Below are 27,865 nucleotides of genomic sequence, written 5' to 3' on the forward strand. Positions count from 1 at the left end.
ATCCACGTCCTATTTATGGAGCATGCTTCAAGTGTAGCCGTCCAGGACACTATTCAAGGGATTGTCCTTTGCGTGGTTATTTTCCACCCCCATCAGGATTGGGTGTTGTTCGTTGCAAGCCGCCAACAAAGAAGCTTAATGAAAGGTTAGTTGCTCCAACTCGTGGATGTGTGCACCATGTATCTGCAGAAGAAGCTCAAGATGATGATGATGTCGTGCTTAAGACGCTTCTTGTCAATTCTCATCTAACTTCAGTCCTATTTGACTCAGGAGCATCCAACTCCTTCATCTCTGAACGTTATGCCTCCTTGCATAACATTGCTTCCGAAGATATGCCCATCCCATTAGTAATTGAGGCTCCAGGTTCCAAATGGAAAACTACTGCAGTAAGCCATGGGAACCAAATCCTTGTCGATGATTTACTATTCCTTGCTTCTCTGATAGCCCTCAAGACCTCGGATATCAATATCATTTTGGGGATGGACTGGATGTTAGCTCATCATGCAAAAAATGATTGTTTCTCTAGGACTGTTCAGCTTACCCATCCTTCTGGCCGGATATTCAATGTCTCGTCTGGTATTTCAAAATGCCAGATATATGCCCTCAATGCCAATCCTCTTCCATACCTTGAAAACATCCCGGTAGTCCGTGACTTCTCGGTTGTCTTTCAAGAAGAATTGCCAGGTGTTCCACCTGATAGAGAAGTAGAGTTTGTTATAGAACTTGTTCCAGGAACCGCTCCAATTGCTAGCAGACCCTATAAGATGTCTCCCCAAGAATTAGCTGAGCTTAAGATTCAACTCGATGAATCTTTGAAGAAAGGTTTCATCCGTCCTAGTTCTTCTCCTTGGGCTTGTCATGTCCTCTTCTTCAAGAAGAAGGATGGTACGGATCGGATGGTTGTAGATTATTGACCGGTTAATCTGGTTATGATAAAGAACAAATATACGCTCCCCAGGATCAACGATCTGTATGATCAGCTCGCTGGATCTGCAGTATTTTCCAAGGTGGATTTGAGATTAGGTTATCATCAAATCAAAATTAGGAACAGGGACAGTCCTAAGACGTCCTTTGTCACTAGTTATGGCCAATACGAGTACACTGTCATGTCCTTTGGTCTAACCAATGCCTGAGCCACCTTCTCTCGCTTAATGAATTCGATCTTCATGGAGTCTTGGACAAATTCATCGTGGTTTACCTGGATGATATTTTGATTTACTCGAAGAACGAAGAAGAACATGCCGAGCATCTTAGGCTGGTATTGATGAAACTTCGAGAGCACCGCCTTTACGCCAAATTCTCTAAATGTGAATTCTGGTTGCGAGAAGTGACCTATCTAGGCCACGTAATTTCTGCGAAGGGTATTCCTGTCAATCCCGAGAGAGTTTAGGCCGTTCTTGATTGGACTCCACCTGAATCGGTGAAGCCAGTTAGGAGTTTCCTTGGCTTACCGAGCTATTGTCGCCGTTTCGTTGAGAACTTCTCCAAATTTGCCAAACCTCTAACTGAACTCCTAGAGAAATATAAGAAGTTCGAGTGGACCCAACAGTGTCAGGAAAGTTTTCAGGAGTTGAAAAGACGAGTGACTACTACCCCGGTACTTGTGCCCCCGGATTTCACAAAGGACTTTATTATTTTCTGTGATGCCTCGCGTCAAGGACTTGGATGCATTCTTATGCAAGATCGTCATGTTATTGCCTACGCATCTCGACAGCTGCGCCCACATGAGGAGAACTATCCAACACATGATCTGGAACTTTTCGCTCTAGTTTATGCACTGTTAACCTGGAGACATTACCTTCTGGGTAATCATTGCGAAATATACGCTGATCACCAGAGTCTCAAGTATATATTCACCCAACAGGATTTGAATCTTAGGCAAAGACATTGGGTTGAGTTGATCACGGACTATGACGTAGGAATATCTTACACCCCAGGCAAAGCCAATGTCATGGCTGATGCACTAAGTCGTAAATCCTATTGTAACAATCTCATGTTGCTACAAAGTCAACCACTTCTCCACGAGGAATTTCGTAAGCTTAATCTTCACATTTTTCCTCAAGGATTCCTTTCCACCTTGGTGGCGAAACCAACTCTTGAGGATCAGATCATAGAAGCACAGAAACATGATACGGGAATTTCCTAGATCAAGAGCAGCATTGCCAAAGGAGTTGCTGGTCGTTTCTTGGTAAATGATAAAGGTGTTGTATTCTTTGAGAATCGGTTAGTGGTTCCCAAGAGGCAACAACTTAGGTAATTGATCCTCAAGGAAGCTCATGAATCTCCTCTCACGATTCATCCCGGTAGTACTAAGATGTATCAGGACCTACGCCAGAGGTTCTGGTGGACCCGGATGAAGAGAGAAATCGCTCAATTTATTACTAAATGTGACGTTTGTCGTCACGTTAAGGCAGAGCATCAAAGGCCTGCTGGCACCCTTCATCCCTTGGCTATTCCCTAGTGGAAATGGGACAAGGTCAGTATGGATTTTATCACCGGCTTTCCAAAGACTAAGAAAGGGAATGATGCCATCTTCGTGGTCATCGATCGTCTTTCGAAAGTCGCTCATTTCCTTCCAGTTCGAGAGAGTATAACTGCTAGTCAGTTAGCAGACCTATATATTTCTCGAATAGTTTCCCTGCATGGTGTTCCTCTATAAATCAATTCACACCGTGGAAGTCTTTTCACCTCTCGATTTTGGGAAAGCTTCCAAAATGCTATGGGAACTCATCTCTCCTTTAGCACTGCTTATCACCTTCAGTCAAGTGGTCAAGTAGAAAGAGTTAATCAAATCCTAGAAGATATGCTCAGATCTTGTGTTATCTCATTCGAAATGAACTGGGAGAAATGTCTTCCATTCGCCAAATTTGTTTATAACAACAGTTTCGAGTCTAGTCTGGGCAAAGCTCCTTTCGAATTTCTATATGGACGAAGATGTTGAACGCCATTAAACTCGTCAGAAACCGGGGAAAGACAATTCTTTAGACCGGATACGATCCAGGATGCAGAAGAGCAAGTTCGCATCATTCATGAGAATTTAAAAACCTCCCAATCTCATCAAAAGAGTCAATATGACCATCGTCATAAGGAAGTAAGTTATGAAGTTGACGAGAAGGCTTACCTTCGGGTTTCACCTCTCAAGGGTACCCATCGTTTAGGTATCAAGGGCAAGTTGGCTCCTCGTTACATTGGTCCTTTCTGCATTATCACTAAACAAGGACAAGTTGCCTACCAATTGGAACTGCCCCCTCAGCTTTCCAAAGTTCATGATGTGTTCCATGTTTCTCAACTCAGGCGTTGTTTCAAGGATCCTATCCGCGAAGTGGACCATGAAACTCTTGATCTCCAAGATGACCTTTCATATAGAGAATATCCTGTTCGTATTCTTGATGAAACCGAGCGCAGCACTCGACATCGCAACATCAAGTTTCTCAAGGTTCAGTGGTCTCATCATTTCGAGGATGAAGAAACCTGGGAGCGTGAAGATCGTCTTCGGCTTGAGTACCCCGATCTCTTCCCGACTACGCCTGAATCTCGAGACGAGATTCTTATTTAGTGGGGGTGAGTTGTCACAACCCTAGTTTTACTTTGCTTGCCAAGCATTCATGCATGCATATTTATTTTCTTTTGAATTTGAAATGGGGAAGTGATCAAGCCTCAGGAACCAAAAATTGGTGAAATATGCAATATAAAAATTGCTTCAAATAGTTCGAGGAAAATGTCCCTAGTTGTCCAATAAATTATTGGCATGATATAAAATTGTCAACCAATATTTTTGGATCACAGAAACATTTTATTTTGGACCTTTGATTTAATCTAACAATTATTTGCAATGGAATTATATTGCTATATATAAAATATAGTTCCATATTTCCTGAAAATAAATGTGTGGCATTAGATAAATATATTATGCCACCTAAAAATATTATCAGGGTTTTATAAAAATGATTTGAACTATTTTCAAATCAAAACAAATGCCAGAAATGGAAATAAAGGAAACAAAATAAAAAAAGGAAAAGCATAAAGGAGCAAAGGGCTTACCTGGAGCACACCTGCCACGCCCAGCCCACCAGGAGTCTGTGTCGTCTTCCTCCTCCTGCCAGTAGGCAGAGGAGAAGGCGAGCATGGAGGCAGCCCCTGGCGCCACCTCCTGCTTCATCGTGGAACCTGCCCCTTGCCTCCCCGTGCCAACGAGGACCCCCTCTACCATATCCTCTCCTCCTCCTCCTCTCTGCTCTGCTCTCCTCGCCGCCATTAACGAGCTCTGCTCGAGATCGCCACCGTTGCCTCTCCAGCCGCAGCAAAGACCCCCGAGCAGCCCACCGACTCCGCCTCCCCGAGCAGATCCTCCACGCCGAAGGAATTGTGCCAAAGCCCATGTAGCGTCGCCGTTGTCGCTGTTTTCCCCTCCGGCCACCGAAGCTCGCCGTCGTCGATTCGGTCTGCCCCGAGCCTCCCCGAGCTCACCGTTGCTTCCAACCGCCCCGCCGTGAGCTCACCGTTCTTTTCCCCCATTTCCCATGCTCTCCCGTGCCCCTAGCCCCAGCTCCGTTGAAGCCGAACTCCGGCCGCCGTGCGCCTCGTTGCCAGCGCCTCTACCGGTGCTCCCGCGACTAGCCGTTGCCCCCGCTAGATCGGGCGCTTTGCCAGCATCCCGTAGCCGCAAACCCCGCTCGATTCCGTGCCCTGTAGCATGATTCCGGCCAACTCCGGCGAGCCTCCGCCATGGCTTTGGTTGCCGGCGACCACCCTCCGGTGGGGGTAGACGTGGGAGACCATTAGTGCCTAACCAGCCCCCCACAGCCACTGCCAGAGGGCCCCACTCCTGGTCAAACCCCAATTAGGGGCTGGTTAGCGCGGTTTAGCCCTGGGTCACTGACTAGTGGGCCCCACTAGTCATGTTTGACCTGGACCGGCTGGTTGACGTGCTGACGCAGGGATGACATCAGCCTGACGCAGTAATTCTATTTCTGGTTTTAAATAATTCCTGGAAAATAGCAAAACTTTGAAAATTCATAGAAATTAAAATATAACTCGGATGAAAATAATTTATATATAAAAAATTATCAGAAAAATGCAAGGAATTCAATGGTACCTTTTGCATGCTTGTTTGAACAATTTAAACTTGCTGAATATGAAAATTACATAATAGGCATATAAATGCTTATATTGGAGTTTAGTATTGATCTATATTGATCAAATAAACCCCAATCAACTTGTGATCACTTGCATTAGATAAAACCAGCATCATGTTAACTTGCCATGCTCATGCATCGTTGTGAAGCATTTGCTGTGCTTAATACGACCGCTATTGATTTTGTTGATAGACCTTGCGAGATGTAGTTATCACCGACATTGAAGAACAGTTGAGTTACTCTGATCAACAGGCAGGCAAAACCCCCTTGAGCATTCCGATACAATCCCACTCTCTCGCTCTTGCTCTCATTTCAATGCATTAGGACATAAAGAATCAACTGCTACTTATGTTACGGTAGATGAACCCATTCCTTTGCATGACCTATCTTTGTCACAGTAAATAGCTAAACCAAGCAACCTAGCATACCTGGTAGATGTTTGAGCCATGTTGTGCCATTACCCTGATATGCTTACTATACTTAGAGTTGAGCTGGTCTGATCATCTGGATGATGAATTGGAATGATCATGTCCTACTGATGAGAGTTAAGTGTGTGAACCTGTCTTGGTAAAGGTAGCAATGAGAGGCCATGTAGGAGTACATGGTCGTTTGTCCATTGATACCACACTTAGGACCTGAGATCTTGTGTTGGTGTTCCAAGACTAGCTACTACCGCACATTGGGTTCCGGTATCTCGACCGCTCTCGACCTATTAACTACTCTGTTCTTAGTCCAGGAGTCGCAGTAGTTCGAAACGTTCATAGGTTGTGGCACGGCCTGTGATAACCCACAAGTATAGGGGATCGCAACAGTTTTCGAGGGTAGAGTATTCAACCCAAATTTATTGATTCGACACAAGGGGAATCCAAAGAATATTCTCAAGTATTAGAACTTGAGTTGTCAATTCAACCACACCTGAAAGACTTAGTATCCGTAGCAAAGTATCAGTAGCAGAGCAGTGTGATAGCAACAGTAGCAACGGTAACAGTAGCAGTAGTGACAGCAGTAGCCGCAGAGTAACAGTAGCTGCAGTGACAGCAGTAGCAACAAAGTAACAGTAGCAGCAGTGACAGCAGTAGTGGCAAAGTAATGTAGCAAGGACCGGTAGGAAAAACTCATAGGCATTGGATCGGTGATGGATAATTATGCCGAATGATATTCATCATGCAACAGTTATAACACGGAGAGATATGTAACTAGCTCCAGTTCCTCATTGTAATGTAGGCATGTATTCTGTATGTAGTCATACGTGCTTAGGGAAAAGAACTTGCATGACAGCTATTGTCCATCCCTCCCGTGGCAGCGGGGTCCTAATGGAACTACGGGATATTAAGGTTCTCCTTTTAATAGAGAACCGGAACAAAGCATTAGCACTTAGTGAATACATGAACTCCTCATACTATGGTCATCTTTGGGAATGGTTCCGGATATTGTCACTTCGGGGTGGCCGGCTCATAACACATAGTAGGTGACTACAACTTGCAAGATAGGATCAAGAACACACATATATTGACGAGAACATTATAGGTTCAGATCTGAAATCATGGCACTCGGGCCCTAGTGACAAGCATTAATATAAGCATGGCAAAGTAGTAGCAACATCAATCTCAGAACATAGTGGATACTAGGGACCAGTCCCCATCAAAACTAACACGATTACATGATAGATCTCATCCAACCCATCACCATCCAGCAAGCCTACGACGAGATTACTCACGAACGGTGAAGAGGATGATGGAATTGGCGATGAAGGAAGGTTGGTGATGACGATGGCGATGATCTCCCCTCTCCGGAGCCCAGAACAGACTCCAGATCTGCCCTCTAGAGGAAGAACAGGTGGTGGCGGCACCTCCGTATCATAAAACGCGATGAACTCTTCTCCTTGATTTTTTTCCGGACGAAATGGACTAAATAGAGCTAGAGTTGGAGGCGGTGGAGCTCTGAGGGCGCCACAAGCCTGCTAGGCGCGACGAGAGGGGGCGCCTGGTGGGCTTGTGGGCTCCTCGCTCCACTCCTCCGGTTGATTCTTGCGCCAGTATTTTTTATATATTCCACACAAAATCCTCGTAAATTTCCAGGTCATTCCGAGAACTTTTATTTCTGCGCAAAAACAACACCATGGCAATTTTGCTGAAAACAACGTTAGTCCGGGTTAGTTCCATTCAAATCATGCAAATTAGAGTCCAAAACAAGGGCAAAAAACTTTGGAAAAGTAGATACGATGGACATGTATCAACTCCCCCAAGCTTAAAGCCTTGCTTGTCCTCAAGAAATTCAGTTGACAAACTGAAAGAGACAAAAGAAAAACTTTTATGAACTCTGTTTGATCTTGTTGTTGCAATTATGTCTAACTCATATTCAGATTTTCAGCAAGATGATAAGGTAACCACATAAGCAATGACATTTAGGTCCCAAGGCAAACTCATATCAATGGCATAATCAACTAGCGAGCAATAATAATGAGTTTCAAATGTCAACACTTCAATCAAAACAATCATGAAGCAACATGAACAGATGGTATCTCGCTAGCTCTTTCTGAGACCGCAAAACATAAATGCAGAGCACCTTCAAATACCAAGGGCTGACTAAACATTGTAATTCATGGCAAAGAAGATCCAGTCACAGTCATACTCAATATCAATTAAAAGCAAAGCATAGAAATGACAGAGGTGCTCTCTAATTGGTGCTTTTATAAGAATATGATGACTCAACAGAAACATAAATAGACAGTCCCTTTGCAGAGGGAAGCATTGATTTGCAGAGGTGCCAGAGCTCAAGCTTTTAAAACAGAGATAAATAATTTTGGGTGGCATGCTTTCATTGTCAACGCAATGACCAAGAGTTTTCACCATCTTCCATGCTACACATACTATAGGCGGTTCCCAAATAGAAAAGTAAAGTTTTGACTCCCCCACCACCGATCAATCACACTCCACGACTATCCGAATACTCGGGTGCCGTCCATACCAACAACAATCCAGGGGGAGTTTTGTTTGCATTTATCTTTTCAATTTGAGCATGGAACTGGGCATTCCAATTACCGTCCCCTTTCTCGTGAATGATAGTGAATAAACAAATATCGAGGATAACACGCCTAGCATGGAAGATACTGATCCCCCCTTGACACCACATGAGCGGTTCAGGCATGCAAAATAGATTATTTCTTGAAAGTTTAGAGAGTGGCACATGCAAATTTACTTGGAACAGCACGTAGATACCGCATATAGGTAGGTATGGTTGACTCATATGGAACAACTTTGGGTTTATAGAAGTGGATGCACAAGCAGTATTCCCGCTTAGTACAAGTGAAGGCTAGCAAAAGACTGGGAAGCGACCAAGTAGAGAGCGACAACAGCCATCAAGATGCATTGAGATTAAGCAACATTGAGTGCAAGCATGAGTAGGACATAAATCACCATGAACATGAATATCATAGAGGCTATGTTGATTTTGTTTCAACTACATGCGTAAATATGCGCCAAGTCAAGCCATTTGAATCATTCAAAGGAGGATACCATCCTATCATACTACATCATAATCATCTCAAAATTCATGTTGGCATCCAAGACAAACCATTATAAGCTCCTAGCTTATTAAGCATGGCATCAGAAACTATGAACTCTAAGTTGTCATTACAAACATGTTTTCTCACAACAAAGCTGAATCAGGAACGATGAGCTAGTCATATTTACAAAAAACAAAATAGATTGAGTTCATACTAGCATTTCCAGGCTCAGTCACTTCATCATATATCGTCATTATTGCCTTTCACTTGCACGACCGAATGATGTGAACAATGATAAGAGTGCTCGTGCATTCGAATAAGCTAGAATCCGCAAGGAAACACAAAGGAGAAGACAAAGTAATATGGCTCTTTGACCTATAAACATATATGCATGCGAGAGCCACTAAACATGGTAACCATGGTCTTCTACCTTGACCCAAAGAAAAACAAAACTATTTACACGGGAAAGCTCCCAACAAGCAAAACAAGAACGAGAAATATTTTTGGGTTTTCTCAAACTAGACAAACACACAAGAAGAAAGCGAGAAAAAGAAATAAACTAGCATGGATGATAAAGTGGCAAAGTGTGAACACCGACTATCAAAGTGAAAGTGTGAGCAAGAATATAAAGTCGGTGAGAAACACGTACTCCCCCAAGCTTAGGCTTTTGGCCTAAGTTGGTCTACTCCCATTGCTGGTCCGGTGATATCCAAAATCATAATGGTGGTTGTACGGGAGCGCGTCGGCTACTGCCTGAATAGCTGCCTCACGGAGGCGAGCAGCCTTTGCCTCCCTCTCATACTCCTCTGCCTCTCCTCTGATTATGTAGTATCTCTGTTTTACCTGAAAGTCAAAGAAGGCATGAGCAGGAAGGGTAATATGGAAAACACGTTGTCGGTTAAATATTAACCGGTATAGGAGGGATTCATTATCCCTCTCAAGGAACTGATAGCGTGTCATAGCGGCGCGATCAAGGAAAGTTGTATGGAATAGCAACTACTCCTACCAGTTCCTAGAGGCCACACCATGCATCAAAACCACTTGGGACCAGCTAAAATTAGCATGCAAAGCTCAAGAACAGGGTCACCAAGGCAGCAATAATACACAACGAATAAGGCACTAGAGCAAAAACTAATTTGACCAATGGAGGAGTCACATACCAAGGAACAATTCCCCCAAAACAGTTTGGTGAATGGGGCTTTCCACAAGGAGATCGAAAATCGTAGCAAGAAGAGCAAGAACACGGGTTTGAGCTATAGAATAATTTTTCTGGAGGCAGGAGAAGGAGATGGGAGCTGGAATAAGTGGAGGGGGGACACGTAGGCCCCACAGGCGTGGTAGGCGTGGCCAGGGGGGTGCCCGCGCCTCCTGGGCTTGTGGCCCACTCGTGCATCCCCCTGGCTAACTCTCCATCTCAGAATTTTTCAAAAATTCCAGAAAAAATCATACTTGATTTTCAGGGCATTCGAAGAACTTTTATTTTCGGGACACTTTTCTACGGGACGAAAAAACAGAAAACAGGAGAAACTAAAGCTAAATCTATCACTTTTCTTCTAAGAAAACGAAGGTAAAGGTTTGGAACAGAGGGTTGTGACTCTCAGATTCATCCATCTCATGGTCATCAAAAGAAATTCGTCAATGAGGTTGATCAAGTCTCCTTGACAAACTTTTTTCGGATCGCGTAAAAACGGAGAATTTTCGAATAGTCACTCGGTTACCTTAATGGGGATGTGTGATACGTCTCCAACGTATCTATAATTTTTTATGGTTCCATGCTATTATCTTGTCAAACTTTGGATGTTTTGTACGCCTTTTATATATTTTTTGGGACTAACTTATTAACTCAGTGTCAAGTGCCAGTTCGTGATTTTTCCGTGTTTTTGATCCCTTTCAGAGGATAATTTTAAACGGTGTCCAAACGGAATAAAACTTCCAGAAATATTTTTTCGGGAACAGAAGATACGCAAGGGACGTGAGAACCAAGGCAGAGGCGACCAAGCTTCTGTCTCCGCAAGATCCCATCTCGGGAATGTTCTGGTGCCGTGCCGGAGGGTGGATTCGGATACGGAGGGCTTCTTCATCAACACCATGACCTCTCCGATGATGCGTGAGTAGTGCATCATAGAGCTTCGGGTCCATAGCTAGTAGCTAGATGGCTTCTTCTCTCTCTTGGATCTTCAATACAAAGTTCGCCATGATCTTCATGGAGATCTACCCGATGTAATCTTCTTTTGCGGTGTGTTTGTTGAGATCCGATGAATTGTGGATTTATGATAAGATTATCTATGAATCTTATTTGAGTTTCTTCTGATCTCTTATATGCATGATTTCATATCCTTGTAATTCTCTTCGAGTTGTGGGTTTTGTTTCGCCAACTTGATCTATGATTCTTGCAATCGGAGAAGTGCTTGGTTTTGGGTTCATACCATGCGGTGACCTCACCGAGTGACAGAAGGGGTAGCGAGGCACGCATCGTGTTGTTGCCATCAAGGGTAAAAAGATGGGGTTTACATCATTGGTTTGAGTTTATCCCTCTACATCATGTCATATTGCGTAAGGCGTTACTCTGTTCGTCATGAACTCAATACACTAGATGCATGCTGGATAGCGGTCGATGTGTGGAGTAATAGTAGTAGATGCAGAAAGTATCGGTCTACTTGTTTAGGACGTGATGCCTATATGTATGATCATTGCCTTAGATATCGTCATGACTTTGCGTGGTTCTATCAATTGCTCTACAGTAATTTGTTCACCCACCGTAATATTGGCTATTTTGAGAGAAGCCTCTAGTGAACACTATGGCCCCCGGGTCTACTTCACATTATATTTTCAGCCTTACACTTTTACTTCGTTGCACTTTCCGCCTTCAGATCTCACTTTGCAATCAATCTTGAAGCGATTGTCAACCCCTTTATAGAGTTGGGTACAAGCTCGTTTGTGTTCGCGTAGGTACTCTGGACACTTGACTTGATTCTCCTACTGGATTGATACCTTGGTTCTCAAACTGAGGGACATACTTACTGCTCCTGTGCTGCATCACCCTTTCCTCTTCAAGGGAAAAACCAACGCAAGCTCAAGAGGCAGCAATGTGCATATCCCCAACAAGCAAATCATACTTCATCTTAACAGTAGGTATAGGGCATTCAAAGCTCCCAATAAGAATCAATAAAGTTTTTTCAATAGCATTGATGCAATGTACCCGATATTGTTTCTTCGGAAAATGCACCGTATGCTCATTACCATTGACATGGAAAGTGACATTGCTTTGTTGCAATCAATAACAGCCCCTGCGGTGTTTAAAAAGGGTCTTCCAAGGATGACCGCCATGGCATCATCCTCGAGAATATCGAGAATAACAAAGTCTATTAAGATAGTAACATTAGCAACCACAGCAGCACATCCTCGCAAATGCCGATAGGGAAAGAAGTTGATTTGTCGGCCATTTGCAGAGAGATTTCAGTGGGTGTCAACTTATCCATTTCAAGCCTACAATAAAGAGAGAGAGAGAGAGAGGCATAACACTAACACCGGCTACAAGATCGCATAAAGAAGTTCTAACATAGTTTCCTTTAATGGAGCAAGTATAGTGGGCACTCCGGGATCACCTAGTTTCTTAGGAGTTAGACCCTTGAAGGTATAATTAGCGAGCATGGTGGAAATCTCAATCTCAGGTATCCTCCTCTTATTAGTCACAATATCCTTCATGTACATGGCATAGGGAGACATTTTGAGCATATCTGTCAAACGCATTTGCAGAAAGACATGTCTAATCATTTCAACAAAGCGCTCAAAATCCTCATCATCCTTTTTCTTGGTTGGTTTGGGAGGAAAGGGCATGGGTTTCTGAACCCATGGTTCCCTTTCTTTACCTAGCAATGAAGTCATTCTTATCATATCTCCTATTCTTAGGTTGTGGGTTATCAAAATCAACAGGTTCAATCTCCACATCCTTATCATTGCTAGGTTGAGCATCAACATGAACATCACTATAGATATTATCATTAGGCTCATGTTCATCACCAGATTGTGTTTCGGCATCAGAAACAGAGACATCGTTTGGATTCTAAGGTGTAGCAGCAACAGGGTTGCTAGCGTGCAAGTTCCTATCATCTTTCTCTTTCTTTCTAGGATGACTAGGTGCCTCGGTGCTAACTCCTTGAGAATCTTGTTCAATTCTCTTAGGATGACCCTCAAGATACAAAGGATCCTGGGCCATTCTACCGCCTCTAGTGACAACTCTGACAGAATTGTCATTCAACTCATTGAGCAAGTCATTTTGAGCCTTAAGTACTTGTTCTACTTGAGTAGTGACCATAGAGGCATGTTTACTCAAAAGCTTAAGATCATTGACATTTCTATCCACACAAGCACTTAAATGACTAAGCATACGAGCATTCTGTTCCAATTGTCTGCTAACATAATCATTGAAACTTTGTCGTTTGGCAACAAAGTTATCAAATTCATCCAGGCATAAGCTAGCAGGTTTATCCAAAGGAATATCACTCTCACTGAATATACGAAGAGAATTTACCTCTACTACCTGTTTCGAGTTATAAAGACCATGGATGTCTTCGATAGGTGGTAGATTTTTGACATCCTCAGATTTAATGCCTTTCTCTTTCATAGATTTCCTAGCTTCTTCGTATCTTTAGGACTGAGGAATAGAATACCTCTTTTCTTCGGAGTTGGCTTCGGAGGTGGTTCGGGAATAGTCCAAGCATTCTCATTGCACAAGATATTATTCAATAAAATATCAGCTTGTTCTATAGTTCGTTCCCTGAAAACACAACCGACACAACTATCTAGGTGGTCCCTAGAAGTATCGGTTAATCCATTATAGAAGATATCAAGTATTTCATTATTCTCAAGAGGGTGATCGGGCAAATCATTCAGTAGCTGGAGGAGCCTCCCCCAAGCTTGTGGGAGACTCTCTTCTTCAACTTGCACAAAGTTGTATATTTCCTGCAAGGCAGCTTGCTTCTTATGGGCAGGGAAATATTTGTCAGAGAAGTAGTAGATCATATCCTGGGGACTACGCACACAACCAGGAGCAAGAGAAGTGAACCAAGTCTTAGCATCATCCTTTAGCGAGAAAGGAAGCACCTTAAGGATATATTAGTGGTGGATCTTTTCCTCACTCGTGAATAGGGTGGCTATATCGTGCAGTTTGGTAAGATGTGCTACAACCATTTCACACTCATAACCGTGAAAAGGATTAGATTCGACCAAAGTGATTAGCTCAGGGTCGACAGAGAATTCATAATCCTTATCGGTCACAAAGATAGGCGAAGTAGCAAACTTCGGGTCGTATTTCATCCTAGCGTTCAAAGATTTTTCTTTCCACTTGCGCAGTAATTTCTCAAGATCATAGCTATCCTTACAAGCAAGAAAGTCCTCATCTATCTCTCCCTCCATAACATAACCCTCAGGCATATCAGGCAATTCATATCTAGGAGAGCTAGTTCTAACAGGTGAAATAGCAGGTTCTACTTCAATAATCTCAGCAGTTTCAGAAGTATCATCACATCTAGCAGCAACTCTAGCAATTTATGCATCAAGGAATGCACCTAGTTGCAAAGCAGTATCAAGAAAAGCATCATCACAAGAATCATGGACAGAGGAAGTAGCATCAGCAAACACTGGCGACACATCAAAATTTCTAACAGGAGGTGTTGTCGCAAACTTACTCATAACTGAAGGTGAATCAAGTGTAGAGCTAGATGGCAGTTCCTTACTGTCCTCGTAGTTGAGGGCAAGACTTTAGTTTTTGGATCTCTCTAATTCCTCATAGTGATCAGGAGACGTAAATCCCAAGTGACTGAGAGAATAGTGCTATGCCTCCCCAGCAACGGCGCTAGAAAATGGTCATGATAACCCACAAGTATAGGGGATCGCAACAGTTTTCGAGGGTAGAGTATTCAACCCAAATTTATTAATTCGACACAAGGGGAAGCCAAAGAATATTCCCAAGTATTAGCAGTTGAGTTGTCAATTCAACCACACCTGAAAGACTTAGTATCTGCAGCAAAGTATTAGTAGCAGAGTACTGTGATAGCAACAGTAGCAACGGTAACAGTAGTAGCAGTGACAGCATTAGCAACAAAGTAACAGTAGAAGCAGTGACAACAGTAGAGGAAAAGTAATGTAGTAGTGACAGTAGTAGCGGCAGAGTAACAGTAGCAGCAGTGACAACAGTAGCAACAAAGTAACAGTAGCAGCAGTGACAGCAGTAGCGGCAAAGTAACGTAGCAAGAACGAGTAGCACAAAGTAATAGTAGGCATTAGATCGGTGATGGATAATTATGCCGGATGATATTCATCATGCAACAGTTATAACACGGAGAGATATGTAACTAGCTCCAGTTCGTCAATGTAATGTAGGCATGTATTCCGTATGTAGTCATACGTGCTTAGGGAAAAGAACTTGCATGACATCTATTGTCCATCCCTCCCATGGCAGCGGGGTCCTAATGGAAACTACGGGATATTAAGGTTCTCCTTTTAATAGAGAACCGGAACAAAGAATTAGCACTTAGTGAATACATGAACTCCTCATACTATGGTCATCTCCGGGAGTGGTTCCGGCTATTGTCACTCCGGGGTTGCCGGGTCATAACACATAGTAGGTGACTACAACTTGCAAGATAGGATCAAGAACACACATATATTGACGAGAACATAATAGGTTTAGATCTGAAATCATGGCACTCGGGCCCTAGTGACAAGCATTAAGCATGGCAAAGTAGTAGCAACATCAATCTCAGAACATAGTGGATAGTAGGGATCAATCCCCATCAAAACTAACTCGATTACATGATAGATCTCATCCAACCCATCACCGTCCAGCAAGCCTACGATGATATTACTCACGAACGGTGAAGATCATCATGGAATTGGCGATGAAGGAAGGTTGGTGATGATGATGGCGATGATCTCCCCTCTCCGGAGCCCAGAACGAACTCCAGATCTGCCGTCCAGAGGAAGAACAGGTGGTGGCGGCGCCTCCGTATCATAAAATGCGATGAACTCTTCTCCTTGATTTTTTTCCGGACGAAAGGGACTAAATAGAGCTGGAGTTGGAGGCGGTGGAGCTCTGAGGGCCCCACAAGCCTGCTAGGCGCAGCCAGGGGGGCCCGTGCCTGGTTGGCTTGTGGGCTCCTCGCTCCACTCCTCCGGTAGATTCTTGCGCCAGTATTTTTTATATATTCCACACAAAATCCTCGTAAATTTCCAGGTCATTCCGAGAACTTTTATTTCTGCGCAAAAACAACACCATGGCAATTCTGCTGAAAACATGTTAGTCCGGGTTAGTTCCATTCAAATCATGCAAATTAGAGTCCAAAACTAGGGCAAAAGAGTTTGAAAAAGTAGATACGACGGAGACATATCAGCCTGCTAAGTGGATGAACTGCCCAATCGGGACCGGCTTGGGGCCCTGCTCACATCGTTTGAGGCCATGTTGGAAACTCCGGTCGGACTGCCATCATGGTTTCAAACTCAGATAGGCGACTGCCTTGGGCGTGAGTCATTGTAGGTTAACATTCGTGGCCGACTCCCTCGCTGGGCTTCTGCTTGAAGGTTGTCGAGGTGCTTGTTTTTATGTGCACTTGGTGATAAGTGGCGGGAGCATGTGTGTCGAAGTACACCCCTACAGGGTAATTATCTATTCGAATAGCCACGTCCTCGGATATGGACTACTTGGATACTTACATGGTTCATAGATAACTTTAACGGATACTTTAAAATGGTCCAGATAAGTGTGAGTGCTATGGATGGCCTTCTCGTAGGATGACGAGAGAGGATCCATGGTGGTGTATTGATGTGGTGGATATGTGATCTCATGTGCGCTCTATCGTAGGGAGACGAGAGAGCTATAAAACAATGTTGTAGTTAGGTTAGCCAATGGTCAAAGCTGGCTTTTCTTCAGTAAAACCCACAACCCCGTTCATTGATACATGATGCATATGTAGTTAGTTCTGATGTAAGTCTTGCTGAGTACCTTCGTACTCACTGTTGCTTATTTTCATTTTTGCAGAGATAGAAGTTGTTCTCTCTTTGTTTTCCTATTGATGTTAACATCGATGGAATAGCTTGGGAACCCAGATAGTGGTCTGGCTCCTACGGTAGGGTCGTTGTAGCTTTTCAGGCTCTTCCAGCCGCTTTTAATAGAAGTCTGTACCCAGACATGTAACTTCCCCTTGATGCTTGTATGCTCTGAATGTTGGGTCATGTGACCCCTCTATTTGTAACATTATAGTATGTTGGCTCTTCGGAGCCTATTAAATAAATGATGAGTCGTAGACTTTTGTTGTGATGCCATTGTTGTATCTACACATATCATGCATATTGTGTGTATGATTGAAAGGCATTGGTATGTGTGGGATTCGACACGTAGTTGTGTGCCTGTATTAGTACTCATTACAGGGAAATGCCTCTTTGCGCGTCCACCGAGGCTTGGTAGCTTGCTACTGCTCCGGACACATTGATTGATCGGCATGTATCCTTCTCTGCTGCTGTGTCTGTCCCTCGGGGAAATGTCACATGGTGTAATGGAGTCCATGGAGCTTGCTACGACTTGTCTACACACGCTGTTGTCTGACACCTACTTTGCTGGGTTATGTATACCTGTCCCTGTACAGATGTGCCACTTGGTTTATAACTAGCCATGTCGACCCGGGTTCTCTGACATATAATTGGTGGCGACATAGTCATATACGTGAGCCAAAAGGCGTAAATGGTCCCGGCCAGGTAAGGTGGCAGCCGTGGTGATTACCGTGCGTGAGGCCATAAAGTGATATGATGTGTTACAAGTTGGAATTGTATGGCTTAGGATTGGGGTCTCGACAGAAATATCATCATTTCCCTGGATGATTTGTGTTATCAACGACAACCTTATTGCCTTCCCTCCAACACAAACTTGATCATGATTTGAGTTGTCCCTTGAGCTCCTTGTTATCCAGTTTATGTTATCTTCTACCTTGGAGTATTACCATCTTTTATGTCAAGAGTGCTATGAGAATTGATGCACCTCTTAAGAATTATTGATATAGTGATACTTCCCACCATAACCATTCATTTCTTGTTCCCCCTTTTGTTTCTAACAATAATACCGACAAGTAAACTATGATGTGTGATTCCAATACTTCTGGCAACCCTATTGCTTTGGAGTTAACGTCTGATAGTTTCATTCTTAGTGTGTTGGTTATTGACTCACCATTTTAGCATTGGTCGTGCTACCTAGTCCATATTTCCGAGTGCACTCTTAAATCAATGTTTAATTGTTGATGTTTCCTCGAGCATACATCATTATATCATTTGATGTGAAAATGTTAGCTCCTTGTTTTTTTAATTTTGGAAATTCATCCGTATCGAAATCTTGAGGGATTGTTGCTGACCCAGTGTCCATAGCCTCAACTTCTCCATGTTTTGTGATGAAGCTTTTGAAAGCATTATCTTAGTTCCTAGCTCATGAAGAATATGTTTGATGGAAGAAGTGTTTTCCAAAGTTCACGTACATTCATGTCGTTGTGAATATAAGAAAGTTTTGTTTCACTTTGTCTGGGATCATTCCAAATCATCCACACATGTGCGAAGTGTTATACATTTTGAAGAATTGCTATCTTCACTTCATATAACTTTCTTAGCACCCCAAGCCAGTAACTGATTTGATCAAGGACAAGAAGTTCCTTCTTAAGAGCTAATCCAGGTTTACACAAGGACCTTGATATCCTCGATGATGGTTCACAAATCAGAACTCGGTTGCATTTGAATGTAAGATTTCCATGTGGGAACAAATGTCTTGACATTTCGTTCATGTGTATTACAATCCAACTCATGATTCAAAAATTTCTTCCATAGTTCATTTATGAAAATCTTGCAACGTCATCTCGTCAAATTATGTTGGACCCTTGTCTTCTCACACATCATGAGTCTGAGGTATCCTGACACTAGTCAGATCTGAATCTCGATAGATATGGTGGTTGGATCTTTTTCCAAGGATTGTAACATTGGTCTCTATGTTACTCGATATGTGACATTGTGGCTAGCACACCTAACCATAGGACCTATTGTTATAGTTTCTTGTTCAGCAAGGTTTACCATACTTCCTTGAGGAAATTGTAAGGATTATTTTATAAGTTGTTCCTAAAATATCCTTGTGGATCCAACGTCCAACCTTACCTAATGACCAAGTCAATGCTTCCTCAAATCATGACTATGATGCTCCACACTTCATCAAAGACATTGGAGGCATAATGCTAAATGTTTCTTGGTCATTTATCCAAACATCATGGGTAAACCTCATAAATTCCTCCCCCTTTGTCTAAATGGTTACATACTTGGATCCCTATCACGTATATTATGATACGCCTTTCGTTGGGAAATATATACCCTTGATACGTGGGTATAAACACATTTTCCTTTCCATTGGTGTGTTCAACCTTTCTTGTTATCTAAACTTATCTGAGCAGTGGTAATTCCATACTTAGGAAACACCTTGGTCAACAAATCTATCATTAAGACCCTATTACTATTGTTGATAACATTCCATTAACCGCCGATGGACGAGAACTTTGCCTAATGGCCCGCCTCGTTGGAACAAGCAGGAAAATAGTTCTATTCATCCCCCGCTTTTGGTACCGACGTTGTTGCCAACATAACTGACAAGCTACCCTATGACATGTCTTGCTACCATGAACATGAAAAATGGCACTCCTCTTCCTACTCTTAACCCACATGGTGGGCCGATAACCCACATTTCCACACGATCAAAACCTGACTCTCATCTACATCTTTGACTCCAAAGTATCCATTGCACTTCGCCTCGTGTGAAATTCCCGAGCCACCATCCAACGAGACGATCTATTCTAGTATCAGACGCAATATTTATTATAATTTCTCTAAACCCCCCTTTCATCTCTGTTTAGACATTAAACGACTGCCTAACCATTTGAAACCTTTGTACCATCGCATATTACTCTCAATGAATTCTGTGATTTATGACTTGAGGAATAATTCATGTATTCTTCCCTGAGTTCACCGTTAGGTGCCCAACTTTGTGTAGCTACGTTCTCCCAGAATTTTCCCTCTAATCGCATTCGTCAAATGATGAAGATCCCAAACAATCTGGGGTCGGAGCGACACATCTCCGCCTCTCTTCGGAATGTCTTCTCTCTCCAATGTCGGTGAGGTTGATGAACACGCTTGTGACGAACATGTTCGATGAAGGCGCTCTCCATTTTGTTTCAGCGAAGTCGAAGTCGTCGGGTCGTGTGTGCGATGGGTGATATACGATGACTCTGTAACGAGGCTATGCTGTGCTCTAGTCTATCATGTTTAGTTTTCTCGACATCTTCGTGTCGGTTAGCCTAGTAGAGTTAGGTGGGGTTGTCTGTTGTACAGGTTTTTGCCCAATTTTCCTTTAATAAACCGGGCAGTTCTTCCCGTCGGCATACTTCTTCAGAATAGAATCATAGCAGCTCTCCTGCTAACTTAAAAAAAATTCATGAACAAAGGATCACAACTTCATCAGGTTGACCTGAAATAGAGAATTGAAGACATCATTGAAAGGGATCAACTTCTTCGAGAAAAAATAACCAAGCACGAGAAGATTCGTTAGAGATCCCTAAATTGAACCCGACAACTAATTTTCTGATCCAGCAGCATATTGATACATCCATTTTGCATCATGTTTTGCTACTATTATTTATAGTGTTTTTATGAATTATACCACTTTATGGAGTAATTCTAATGTCTTTTCTGTCATAATATGCAAGGTTAACGCCAACAGGGAGAATGCCGGCAAATGGGATTCTGGACCTAAAAAAGCTACATAAGAGATACCTATTCTCCACACCTCCAAATGGGTTGAAACTTAACGAGGATTTTGTATGGAACAAATAAGAAATATTGGAGGAAATAAGTACCACACGGGGCTGTTAGGTACCCACTAGGCATCAGGGCACTGCCTGGTGGGTAGTGTTGGGGAACGTCGCATGGGAAACAAAAAATTTCCTACGCGCACGAAGACCTATCATGGTGATGTCCATCTACGAGAGGGGATTTCCGATCTACGTGCCCTTGTAGATCGCACAGCAGAAGCGTTAAGAAACACGGTTGATGTAGTGGAACATCCTCACGTCCCTCGACCCGCCCCAAGAACCGTCCCACGAACCGTCCCGCGATCCGTCCCACGATCCGCTCCGATCTAGTGTCGAACGGATGACACCTCCGCGTTCAGCACACGTACAGCTCGATGATCTCGGCCTTCTTGATCCAGCAAGAGAGACGGAGAGGTAGATGAGTTCTCCGACAGCGTGATGGCGCTCTGGAGGTTGGTGGTGATCTAATCTCAGTAGAGCTCCGCAGAAACGTGATCTAGAGGTAAAACCGTGGAGATATCTGGTCGGGCTGCCGTGGAAAAGTTGTGTCAAATCAGCCCTAAAACATCCGTATATATAGGGGGAAGAGGGGGAGCCTTGCCTTGGGGTCCAAGGACCCCAAAGGAGTTCGGCCGAGCCAAGGGGGGGAACCCTCCCCTTCCAAACAGAGTCCAACTAGGTTTGGAGGAGGAGTCCTTCCCCCTTTTCCCACCTCCTCTTTTTTTCTTTTCTCTTTGATTTTCTTCCTATGGCGCATAGGGCATTCTTGGGCTATCCCACCAGCCCACTAAGGGCTGGTGCGCCACTCCCAAGGCCTATGGGATTCCCCGGGGTGGGTTGCCCCCCCCCCCCGGTGAACACCCGGAACCCATTCGTCATTCTCGGTACATTCCCGGTAACTCCGAAAACCTTCCGGTAATCAAATGAGGTCATCCTATATATCAATCATCGTTTCTGGACCATTCCGGAAACCCTCGTGACGTCCGTGATCTCATCCGGGACTCCGAACAACATTCGGTAACCAACCATATAACTCAAATACGCATAAAACAACGTCGAACCTTAAGTGTGCAGACCCTGCGGGTTCGAGAACTATGTAGACATGACCTGAGAGACTCCTCGGTCAATATCCAATAGCGGGACCTCGATGCCCATATTGCATCCCACAAATTCTATGAAGATCTTATCGTTTGAACCTCAGTGCCAAGGATTCATATAATCCCGTATGTCATTCCCTTTGTCCTTCGGTATGTTACTTGCCCGAGATTCGATCGTCAGTATCCGCATACCTATTTCAATCTCGTTTACCGGCAAGTCTCTTTACTCGTTCCGTAATACAAGATCCCGCAACTTACACTAAGTCACATTGCTTGCAAGGCTTGTGTGTGATGTTGTATTACCGAGTGGGCCCCGAGGTACCTCTCCGTCACACGGAGTGACAAATCCCAGTCTCGATCCATACTAACTCAACGAACACCTTCGGAGATACCTGTAGAGCATCTTTATAGTCACCAGTTACGTTGCGACGTTTGATACACACAAAGCATTCCTCCGGTGTCAGTGAGTTATATGATCTCATGGTCATAGGAACAAATACTTGACACGCAGAAAACAGTAGCAACAAAATGACACGATCAACATGCTACGTCTATTAGTTTGGGTCTAGTCCATCACATGATTCTCCTCATGATGTGATCTCGTTATCAAGTGACAACACTTGCCTATGGTCAAGAAACCTGGACTATCTTTGATCAACGAGCTAGTCAACTAGAGGCTTACTAGGGACAGTGTTGTGTCTATGTATCCACACATGCACTGTGTTTCCAATCAATACAATTATAGCATGGAAAATAAACGATTATCATGAACAAATAAATATAATAATAACTAATTTATTATTGCCTCTAGGGCATATTTCCAACAGTCCCCCACTTGCACTAGAGTCAATAATCTAGTTCACATCACCATGTGATTCCAACGAATCCAACACCCATATAGTTATGGGGTCTGATCACGTCTTGCTCGTGAGAGAGGTTTTAGTCAACGGTTCTGAAACTTTCAGATTCGTGTGTTCTTTACAAATCTTTATGTCATCTTATAGATGCTGCTACTATGTGCTATTCGGAAATACTCCAAATATCTACTCTACTATACGAATCCGTTTCACTACTCATAGTTATTCGGATTAGTGTCAAAGCTTGCATCGACGTAACCCTTTACGACGAACTCTTTAACCACCTCCATAATCGAGAAAAATTCCTTAGTCCATCAGTTACTAAGGATAAATTTTGACCGCTGCTAGTGATTCAATCATGGATCACTTTCTGTACCTCTCAACAGACTTTGAGTCAAGGCACACATCAGGTGTCGTACCCAGCATGGCATACTTCAGAATCTATGGCCAAGGCATAGAAGACGACCTTCGTATATTCTCTTTATTCTGCCGGGGTCGGGTTTTGTGTCTTACTCAAATTCACACCTCACAACACAACCAAGAACTCCTTCTTTGCTGATCTATTTTGAACTCGTTCAAAAACTTGTCAAGGCATGCATCTTGTTGAAACTTCTATTAAGCGCTTTCGATCTATCTCCATAGATCTTTGATGCTCAACGTTCAAGTAGCGCAATCCAGATATTCCTTTGAAAACTCCTTTCAAACAACCTTGTATGCTTTACAGAAATTCTACATTACTTCTGATCCACAATATGTCAACCACATATACTTATCAGAAATTCTATAGTGCTCCCACTCACTTCTTCGGAAATACAAGTTTCTCATAAACCTCGTACGAACCCAAAATCTTTGATCATCTCATCAAAGTGTATATTCCAACTCCGAGATGCTTGCACCAGTCCAATGAAGGATCGCTGGAGCTTGCATACTTGTTAGTATCTTTAGGATCGACAAAACCTCCTGGTTGTATCACATTCAATGTTTGCTCAAGTAAACCGTTGAGGAAACAATGTTTTGACATCCTACGTGCAATATTTCATAAATAATGCAGCAACTACTAACATAATTCTAACAGACTTTCAGCATCACTACGAGTGAGAAAGTCTCATCATAGTCAACTGTTTGATCTTGTCGGTAACATCTTTGCGAAAAGTCGAGCTTTTCTTAATAGTGACTTATCACCATCATCGTCTGTCTTCCTTTTAAAGATCCATCTTTACTCAATAGTCTTACTACCATCAAGTAGTTCCTCCAAAGTCTACACTTTGTTTTCATACATGGATCCTCTCTCGGATTTCATGGCTTCCAGCCATTTGTCGGAATCCGGGCCCACCATTGCTTTCTTCATAACTCGTAGGTTCATTGTTGCTCAACAACATGACCTCCAATACAGGGTTACCGTACCACTTTGCAGTAGTACGCGACCTTGTCGACCTACGAGGCTTGTAGTAACTTGATCCGATGCTCGATGATCACCATCTTCAGCTTTCACTTCAATTGGTGTAGGCGCCACAAGAACAACTTCTTGCGCCCTGCTACACACTGGTTGAAGTGATGGTTCATTAACCTCATCAAGTTCTACCACCCTCCCACTCAATTCTTTCGAGAGAAACCTTTCCTCGAGAAAGGATCCGTTTCTAGAAACAAACACTTTGCTTTCGGATCTGAGATAGGAGATGTACCCAACTGTTTTGGATATCCTATGAAGATGCATTTATCCGCTTTGGGTTCGAGTTTATCAAAGTGAAACTTTTTCACATAAGTATCAAAGCCCCAAACTTTCAAGAAACGACAGTTTAGATTTCTCTAAACCTTAGTCTATACTGTGTCATCTCAACGGAAATACGCGGTGCCCTATTTAAAGTGAGTGTGGTTGTCTCTAATGCATAACCCATAAACGATAGTGGTAATTCGATAAGAGACATCATAGTATGCACCATACCAAATAGTGCGTGGCTATGACGTTCAGACCCATCATCACACTATGATGTTCCAGGTGGCATGAACTGCGAAACAATTTCCACATTGTCTTAACTGCGTACCAAAACTCGTAACTCAGATATTCATTTCTATGATCATATCGTAGACAGTTTATCCTGTTGTTACGACGAACTTCACTCTGAAACAGAATTGAACTTTTCAATATTTCAGACTTGTGATTCATTAAGTAAATACTCTTGTATCTACTCAAATCGTCATTGAAGTAAGTACATAATGATATCCACTGCGTGCCTCAGCACCCATTGGATTGCATACATCAAAATGTATCACTTCCAACAAGTTACTATCTTGTTTCATCTCAATGAAGACAAGGCCTTGCTCATGTGGTATGATTAGCATGTCACTAGTGATTCAAAATCAAGTGGATATAAAGATCCATCAGCATGGAGCCTCTTCATGCAATTTACACCAACATGACTCAAGCGGCAGTGCCACAAGTAAGTGGTACTATCATCATTACCTCGTATCTTTTGGCACCAATATTATGAACATGTGTAACACTACGATCGAGATTCAATAAACCATTGAAGGTGATTTATTCAAGCAAATAGAGTAACCATTATTCTCTTTAAATGAATAATCGTATTGCAATAAACACGATCCAATCATGTTCATGCTTAACGCAAGTACCAAATAACAATTATTTAGGTTTAACACCAATCCCGATGGTAGATGGAGTGTGCGACGTTTGATCATATCAACCTTGGAAATACTTCCAACACGTATCGTCACCTCGCCTTTAGCTAGTCTCCGTTTATGCCGTAGCTTTCATTTCGTGTCACTAATCACTTAGCAACCCAACCGGTATCTAATACCCTTGTGCTACTAGGAGTACTAGTAAAGTACACATCAACATCATGTATATCAAATATACTTCTTTCGACTTTTGCCAGCCTTCTTATCTACCAAGTATCTAGAGTTGCTCCGCCTCAGTGACTGTTCCCCTCATTACAGAAGCACTTAGTCTCGGGTTTGGGTTTAATCTTGGGTCTCTTCATTAGTGCAGCAACTGTTTTGCCGTTTCACGAAGTATCCCTTCTATCCCTTGCCTTTCTTGAAACTTAGTGGTTTTACTAACCATCAACTATTGATGCTCCTTCTTGATTTCTACCTTCGCAGTGTCAAACATCGCGAATCGCTCAAGGATCATTGTATCTATCCTTGATATGTTATAGTTCATCACGAAGCTCCCATCACTATATCATCTGGAAGAATAACTCCCACTTGATTCAAGCATTTGTCGTACTCACACAATCTGAGCACATGCTCAACGATTGAGCTTTTCTCCTTTACTTTGTGGACAAAGAATCTTGTCGGAGGTCTCGTACCTCTTAACAAGGGCACAAGCATGAAATCACAATTTCATCTCTTTAGAACATCACTTATGTTCCGTGACGTTTCAAAACGTCTTCGGTGCCTTGCTTCTAAGCCATTAAGTATTTTGCACTGAACTATCGTGTAGTCATCAGAAACGTGTATGTCAGATGTTCACAGCATCCACAGACGACGCTCGAGGTGCAGCACACCGAGTGGTGCATTAAGGACATAAGCCTTCTACGCAGCAACGAGGACAATCCTGTGCAAAGTTTGCTACTATCAACTTTCAACTAAATTTTCTCTACGAACATATAAAAACAGTAGAGCTATAGCGCAAGCTACATCGTAATTCGCAAAGACCATTAGACTATGTTCATGACAATTAGTTCAATTAATCATATTACTTAAGAACTCCCACTCAAAAAGTACATCTCTCTAGTCATTTGAGTGGTACATGATCCAAATCCACTATCTCAAGTCCGATCATCACGTGAGTCGAGAATAGTTTCAGTGGTAAGCATCTCTATCCTAATCATATCAACTATACGATTCATGCTCGACCTTTCGGTCTCATGTGTTCCGAGGCCATGTCTGCACATGCTAGGCTCGTCAAGCTTAACCCAAGTGTTCCGCGTGTGCAACTGTTTTGCACCCGTTGTATGTGAACGTTGAGTCTATCACACCCGATCATCACGTGGTGTCTCGAAACGAAGAACTGTCGCAACGGTGCACAATCGGGGAGAACACAATTTCATCTTGAAATTTTTAGTGAGAGATCACCTCATAATGCTACCGTCGTTCTAAGAAAGATAAGGTGCATAAAGGATTAACATCACATGCAATTCATAAGTGACATGATATGGCGATCATCATGTGCTTCTTGATCTCCATCACCAAAGCACCAGCACGATCTTCTTGTCACTGGCGCCACACCATGATCTCCATCAATGTGTCGCCATCAGGGTTGTCGTGCTACTCATGCTATTACTACTAAAGCTACATCCTTGCAAAATAGTAAATGCATCTGCAAGCACAAACGTTAGTTTAAAGACAAACCTATGGCTCCTGCCGGTTGCCGTACCATCGACGTGCAAGTCGATATTATCTATTACAACATGATCATCTCATACATCCAATATATCACATCACATCGTTGGCCATATCACATCACAAGCATACCCTGCAAAAACAAGTTAGACGTCCTCTAATTGTTGTTGCATGTTTTACGTGGTGACCATGGGTATCTACTAGGATCGCATCTTACTTACGCAAACACCACAACGGAGATGTATGAATTTCTATTTAACCTCATCCAAGGACCTCCTCGGTCAAATCCGATTCAACTAAAGTTGGAGAAACCGACACTTGCCAGTCATCTTTGAGCAACGGAGTTACTCGTAGCGATGAAACCAGTCTCTCGTAAGCGTACGAGTAATGTCGGTCCAAGCCGCTTCAATTCAACAATACCGCGGAATCAAGAAAAGACTAAGGAGGGCAGCAAGACGCACATCACCGCCCACAAAAACTTTTGTGTTCTACTCGAGATTACATCTACGCATGAACCTAGCTCTGATACCACTGTTGGGGAACGTCGCATGGGAAACAAAATTTTTCCTATTTTCACGAAGACCTATCATGGTGATGTCCATCTACGAGAGGGGATTTCCGATCTACGTACCCTTGTAGATCGCACAGCAGAAGCGTTAAGAAATGCGGTTGATGTAGTGGAACATCCTCACGTCCCTCCATCCGCCCCGCGAACCGTCCCACGAACCGTCCCGCGATCCGTCCCACGATCCGCTCCGATCTAGTGTCGAACGGACGGCACCTCCGCGTTCAGCACACGTACAGCTCGACGATGATCTCGGGCTTCTTGATCCAGCAAGAGAGACGGAGAGGTAGATGAGTTCTCCGGCAGCGTGACGGCGCTCTGGAGGTTGGTGGTGATCTAATCTCAACAGAGCTCCGCCCGAGCTCCGTAGAAACGCGATCTAGAGGTAAAACCGTGGAGATATGTGGTCGGGCTGCCGTGGCAAAGTTGTGTCAAATCAGCCCTAAAACCTCCGTATATATA

This window comes from Hordeum vulgare, chromosome 4H, assembly GCF_904849725.1.
Source record: "Hordeum vulgare subsp. vulgare chromosome 4H, MorexV3_pseudomolecules_assembly, whole genome shotgun sequence".
Taxonomy (NCBI): domain Eukaryota; kingdom Viridiplantae; phylum Streptophyta; class Magnoliopsida; order Poales; family Poaceae; genus Hordeum; species Hordeum vulgare.